Here is a 6,000-nt window from a genome sequence, read left to right as displayed (position 1 = left end):
GCGCGCCGGGCCGCGCCGGGCCACGCATCGCTCCACGCGTGGGCCGAGATCCGCCCCGCCGCGGCCCGCCGCCGCTCCCCCTGCGGCGCCGGGGCTGTCGGGGCTGCCGGAGGTTTCGGCTTGGCCGCGCACGGAGGCAGACGGTGAGTGCTTTGGGCTCAGGCCGCCTCTCCCAGATCCGGCTTAGCCCCTCTTCCTGAGGCCGAGTTGGCTTTTGCTGGGGTTCAGGGGAGACCAAGGACAAGCCGGCCCGGCGGCAGATACGTCCCCGTCGGTGGGGCACCCGGCGTGCCGCCCCGGTTACCGGCTCGGGGTTGGCCCTGGGGCCAGTTACCGGCCCGGAGGCGGTTTCACAGGCAGGGTTCACAGGTGTAGAAAGCTGGCAGTGAAGTGTTTGGGGAGGTGAAGGGCTCTTCCACAGTCCGAAGAGCCCCGCTATTCCTTTCTTGAGCGTTGCTTTATTTGGTTAGTTCTTTCCCTCTCCTCTTGTCCCTCTATCTAAGAACGGTGGTTTGACGGATACAGCTGCCCTGGAGAAGTGGACAGGTTGCTTTGAATGGCTGAGCTGAGCTGAGCTGAGCTGACAAGAGAGGAGATGCGAGTCCTGCATCCCTCTGCTGTCCTCAGCTCCCTTTGCATTGAGGGAAAAGTTAAAAGCCCGTTCGGTACCCCTCGGCGTTCTTCTTCTTTGCTTTTTTTTCATCCAGCCACTTGCATTTGTGGTTGTTGGTGTGAGGTCTTCACCTAGCCGAGTCGGCTTGCAAAAGCTGCTGTCCCCTGCCTTTCCTGAGCAGACACCTCAGCGTTTCACGCTACTGGTATGGAGCGTCCCAGCTTCCTGATTGCCTTCTGCTTGCTTTCCCTGGCAAGCTCAGTGTGATCTGCAGGAGTGACTCCTTTGGTCAGGTACCATGGGCCACAGCTTCTGTAATCTTCTTTCAAGTGTGCTGCTTTCTGTCCAGGACACATCCTGAGCCACAGGAACAATTCTCCAAACTTTATACTTTGACAACTTACCTTGCTTTCCCCTTTCTTCCCTTCCCTTCCTTCCCTCCCTTCCTTCCCTCCCTTCCTTCCCTCCCTTCCTTCCCTCCCTTCCTTCCCTCCCTTCCTTCCCTCCCTTCCTTCCCTCCCTTCCTTCCCTCCCTTCCTTCCCTCCCTTCCCTCCCTCCCTTCCTTCCCTCCCTTCCTTCCCTCCCTTCCTTCCCTCCCTTCCTTCCCTCCCTTCCTTCCCTCCCTTCCTTCCCTCCCTTCCTTCCCTCCCTTCTTTCCCTCCCTTCCTGTGTCTTGCCATATTTGAAGTTACCTTAGGAGCACTCAGGATGTTTGCAGCACACCCAGCAGGTTTCTGGTGGTGGCCAGCTGCTGCTGTTAGCTGTCATCCATTGCTGCTCTGGTAATAGTGCCTTTTTCAGAGTAAGTGTAAACCAGCTCTGACCTCTCATACACATTCTCTCTGTCAATCTCTTAAGGGATCTGGCTCTCTAGTGAGGTAGGATCCTTTCTGGAGTCTCTGTTTTCCTTGTCCTGTCTGCTGCTTCAGATTAAATCTTACCTGAAAACACATTTTGTCTCCTTTGTGCCTTAAGCCCTAACCATCTGCTCTGGGTTATCTCTGTGATAAGGCTCTATTGAGTACAGCCCTTGAGCAGAAGGCAGAGGTGGAAGTTTGCCCTGCAGTGAGAAGCAGCAGTTGGGCAAACACAAGATTCTCAGGAGTAAAACCAGAGTGGCATTTGCTGCAGAAGCAAATTAGTCACACCATAATGTGGACGCAGGAGACTGTAAGCAGCTTCAGCACTGAGAAACTTAAATGTCCTAGCACTTTTGTGCTCATTTTCTCAAGTGTTTGAGGATTGTTATGTGAAGCCCTTCTGCCTCGGTACCTCTGCGAGACGTAGCCTGCTGTGCTGCGCTTGGGGGCAGCTCCGAGTGGCACAAGCAGTCAGGATGGTGTCTCAGATGTGGTTTGGGAGAGGAGATAAGGCCAGTCGAAAATGGGTTGACTGAAGCAGCTAGGCAAATGAAATTTGTGCAGGCAGACAGGTTGGGAACAGATGATAAGATGTGGCATGACATGGGCTCCAAACGTGAAAATGAGCGTGTGCCTGATAGACAGCACTGGAGCGAGTGCTGGATTGTGGCTCTGGATGGGGCCGAGGAATGTGTGCTGATCTACATGTCCGTGTGAACGAGGATAGCATTTTCACCCCTACAGTGGTAACCAGCCACTCCCCAGAGCTCAGGCCCTTCTTATAACACACAGAGGAGGTTTTAGGCAATGTTTAGATGGTAGGTGAGCGAAACAGGAAGGGCAGGATGTGGCCATCTGTGGAGGTGGAAGAGGATGGGCAGCACATTGCTAGGCAGGGAGGGAAGTGGCAGCATTACAAAAGAGTTGAGCGGTGCCTTGTCCTTAGGTGTGAGTAGGTGGAGCAGGACAGGCAGAGCTGGCCCGGGGTGTCCACGGCTGCGCTGGCAGCTGGCGCTAGGGGACTGTGAAAGGGGCAGGTTTGAAGAAGCAGTGTCAGCACTTGAGCTGAGGACTAGATTTACTCCTGGCTTTTATAGACTGTAATTGAATTGCAGTGAATGTCACTGGCGTTGCTTAAAACAGTGGCTGCAAGAATGCTGGCCAGGAAGCGTTTAGCTGTAACAAGCCACTCCAAGCCCCCTGGCCTGACCTTTAACCAGCATCACATCTGTCTGCCTTTGCTTATCAACTTCGTATCTCCACAGTGCACTCCAGCCAGCACAGGCTGCTCTGTCTTTGCCTCTCACTGCTGAAGCCTGGGAACGTCGCATGCCCCATAACCGCTGTCTGCTTGCTGACCATCAGCCTTTGCAAAGACTACCAGTTTTATGTGACAGCCTGTCAGGCTGTGGCAAGGCAAATTTATTACTGTAGCACACTGGCAATTGCCCTGGTTTGCTTCTCATGCATGCACAGATGCCCTGGACAGCCTGGGCTGCTGCAGTGCTTCTGTGCTGGTGCACACGTTTCAAGCTGAGTGTGTGTTTTGGTGCTGTGTTATTACTGAAAGGAAAAGATCAGAGATGGGTGTCACATTGGTCCTTCTGTCCAGAGCCAGAGGTCAATGAGCAGTGTTCTGCCTTGCAGCCCCAGATCCTTCAGTATCTGTCAGTGCTTTACCATCCAGTTGGGATCCCTTTCCTCCATGTGCACCAACATTCAGGGCTAATCGACTCGGGAGACCTGAATGCCTCCCATTTCCATGGCTCTGAACTCTGGCCAGAATTGCAAATGAGCTCCTGCAAACTGAACCTGGCAGTTGCACCAAGATCTCCTGCCTGTCAAGGGGGTGGGGAAGGCAAAGCAAAGCTCCCATGTTAACTGGCCAAACACAGAACTGAAATGCTGCCCTGACAGCAGGCAGGCAGACAGACCTGTTTTGTGTGAGCATCCACAGCAGGGCTTCTGGTTGGCCTGACCATCATCAGCACAGTCAGCTCTGCTGACCTCAGCACCAGGAGCCGGACACAGCACAGAGTGGGAGGATCTCAGTGAGCTGTCTGGAGTCAGCAACTGCAGTGGTTATTCTGGAATTAATTTGACACAGACCACATCTCATCTTCTGAACTCTCCCTGGGAAGTGGCATGTGGTTCTGCTCCTCTGTATTTGAAGTAGCAAAGGCCTTTTGCCTTTGCAGCACATTAGCAAGTTGGCTTGCTTGAAAAGGACTTTATCCTGCCCAGATGGGGCTGGGGCAGATACTGTGATCAAGTAGTTGGTTTCCCTTCTGGAGCCTTTTTGAGCATAATCTGGGAGACAGGACTGGGAACCAGCCTGCCTCCTCTGCAGCCCCTCATTCATTTTGCAAAATGACTGTGATTGATCTGGCAGAATGGGATTTATTCACTAGTGGAGCCAGAGGGCAGGCAGGGAGGACAAAGCCCCACAGCAGCCTCTGAAATGAATCATGGGCTCTGAAAAGATCCACCGAGGTTAAGGCGTAGCAGTGAAAAGCTATTGTCTGGAGCCTGAACTGTGGCTAAAAGCATTATTTATCCCCATTTGGAAGTGGTTCTAGGAGTGTGTGATATTCCCAGGAGCTGCAAAGCCACTGTGCTTAGTGGTGAATGTGAAGTTCGTTTGATTGCCTCACAGGGAGCTCAAGAAGCTTTATGGAATACCTCAGGTGAAAAGTGGCAAGTCCAATACTTGATTAGCAACTAAAACTGCAGCTACTGCGTGCAGAGTGTATTTGCTATGGGTGGTTTTTCATCTCAGTTGGAACGTGGTCACCTTTGGCTCAGATTAGTTCGTGTCCTCTGGATTTGAGGCACTCCTGCACCTTTTACCAGGGCTTTTGCAAGATAGAACAAGAACCTCACTACTTGGTACAGCTTGGCAACACTGCTTTTGTTTTCCATGGTAAATGGCATTCAGTAGAGTCTTGTGGTGGCTTTGGGCTCAGGTTCGAAGGGAGGAATGGTGGATACTGGTGAGAATGGGATGTGAAGCAGTGATGGATGGGCTGAGTGTCTGAGTTCAGTTTTGCTCTAGTAAGCATGTTGACGTTCAGATAAGTGCCCGGGCCTTCTCCAGACAATCTGATCTCCTGGAGCCTACAGAATTGGGCTTGGAAAACCTCCCAGTTTCTGTCTGAGCCAACAGAAGGATCCTTTCTTTCACATGGTTTCTCTGGTTTCTGTCTAGGGATACACAGGCTAAGCTAGAAAGTGGGAAAATGAGAAGAAATGATAAGGACGCTTTCCATTCTCAAAGGCTGGGGCAGCATCAGAAACTCTGTGCAAGGGAGGATGGAGTCAACCACCTTTGCTTGCCTGTTTGCTGCTATGGTGAAGCAAGGAGAGTTTGTCAGGAAGGCCAGATCCAGCTCTGCTACAGATCCCCTCTGATTCACAGAAGAGCTGCGTTCCTGAATTCCAGCCTGCAAAATCACAGTCGCATCTCTGCTGCCTTAGTCATCCTGAAGAAAACAGGAACAAATTTGGCTGACGTGGGCAAACCTCTAAATTCACCAGAGCAGCTGGAGACAAACTCAACGTGTTAGGGAGCAAAGTCTGCATTCAGGCACGCAGGAGTGTGGACAGAGCAGAGAGGGAGCTTGGGAGACGATGTGGTGCAAGGCCCTTTTATGCCCACCTGGCAGCAGCCCAGGCTGCATGCTTAACAAGTGCTGTGCTGCACTAAGTGCCAGGTGTTACTTGAACTCCTTTCATCTCAAGCACTCTTTACATCATTAGTATCGAGCATTTCAAGCACCTCTAAGCTGTGTGCCTGATAGTCCACCACGTTAGGCAAGGAAAACCAGCTGAGACCATTGTTACATTGGTTCCTTCGCCTTTCTTGTTTTCTGTCTCCCTCCCCCACCATCTTTTCCTGTTTTCTCTTGGGTTCTTTTCTGCTTTTGAAGCTCGAGCTGAGTCTGTGAGTACATGGATGCCTGCATGTAATAGATCCCCTTTCTTGAACCATAGATGGTCTGCAGTGCCAGGAAATTGCATCTGAAATGCAGCAGGACCTGGGTTCTGCATTCGGCACAGTGTTGCTACACTGCTCTTTCTGGTAAGCAGTTTTGCAAGGAGCTTTTCCCCATGAGGACAACATAGTAGGTCACTTTAGGTTTGTAACCTCTACACTAAAAGAGAGGGAAATTGGTTCTGTACCAGTCCTTTTGTCCTGGGGTGGTGCTGGTGGAGATGCTGGAAAGGCACAGATATTTGAGACAAGGTAGCAGGCACCTTACTAATGAGTAGAATCATAGACTCAACTAGGTTGGAAGAGAGCTCCAAGCTCAGCCAGCCCAACCTAGCACCCAGCCCTAGACAATCAACCAGACCATGGCACTAAGTGCCCCAGCCAGGCTTGGCTGCAACACCTCCAGGCATGGCAACTCCACCACCTCCCTGGGCAGCCCATTCCAATGCCAATCACTCTCTCTGACAACAACTTCCTCCTAACACCCAGCCTAGACCTGCCCTGGCACAACCTGAGGCTGTGTCCCCTTGTT

At 52.0% G+C, this 6,000-nt stretch overlaps 1 protein-coding gene across 3 annotated transcripts in view; it reads left to right on the top strand.

Annotated features, from left to right (window-relative positions):
- The window catches only part of KLHL25 (kelch like family member 25), a 23,171-nt gene continuing 17,171 nt past the window's right edge, over positions 1-6,000 (top strand). For all 3 annotated transcript variants that reach the window (XM_064158073.1, XM_064158075.1, XM_064158072.1), the window contains exon 1: positions 1-143. The gene's annotated coding sequence lies outside the window, so the exon portion shown is untranslated. The remainder of the gene's footprint in view (positions 144-6,000) is intronic.

This window comes from Pogoniulus pusillus, chromosome 17, assembly GCF_015220805.1.
Source record: "Pogoniulus pusillus isolate bPogPus1 chromosome 17, bPogPus1.pri, whole genome shotgun sequence".
Lineage (NCBI taxonomy): Eukaryota > Metazoa > Chordata > Aves > Piciformes > Lybiidae > Pogoniulus > Pogoniulus pusillus.
This window is presented reverse-complemented; position numbering and strand designations above follow the sequence as displayed.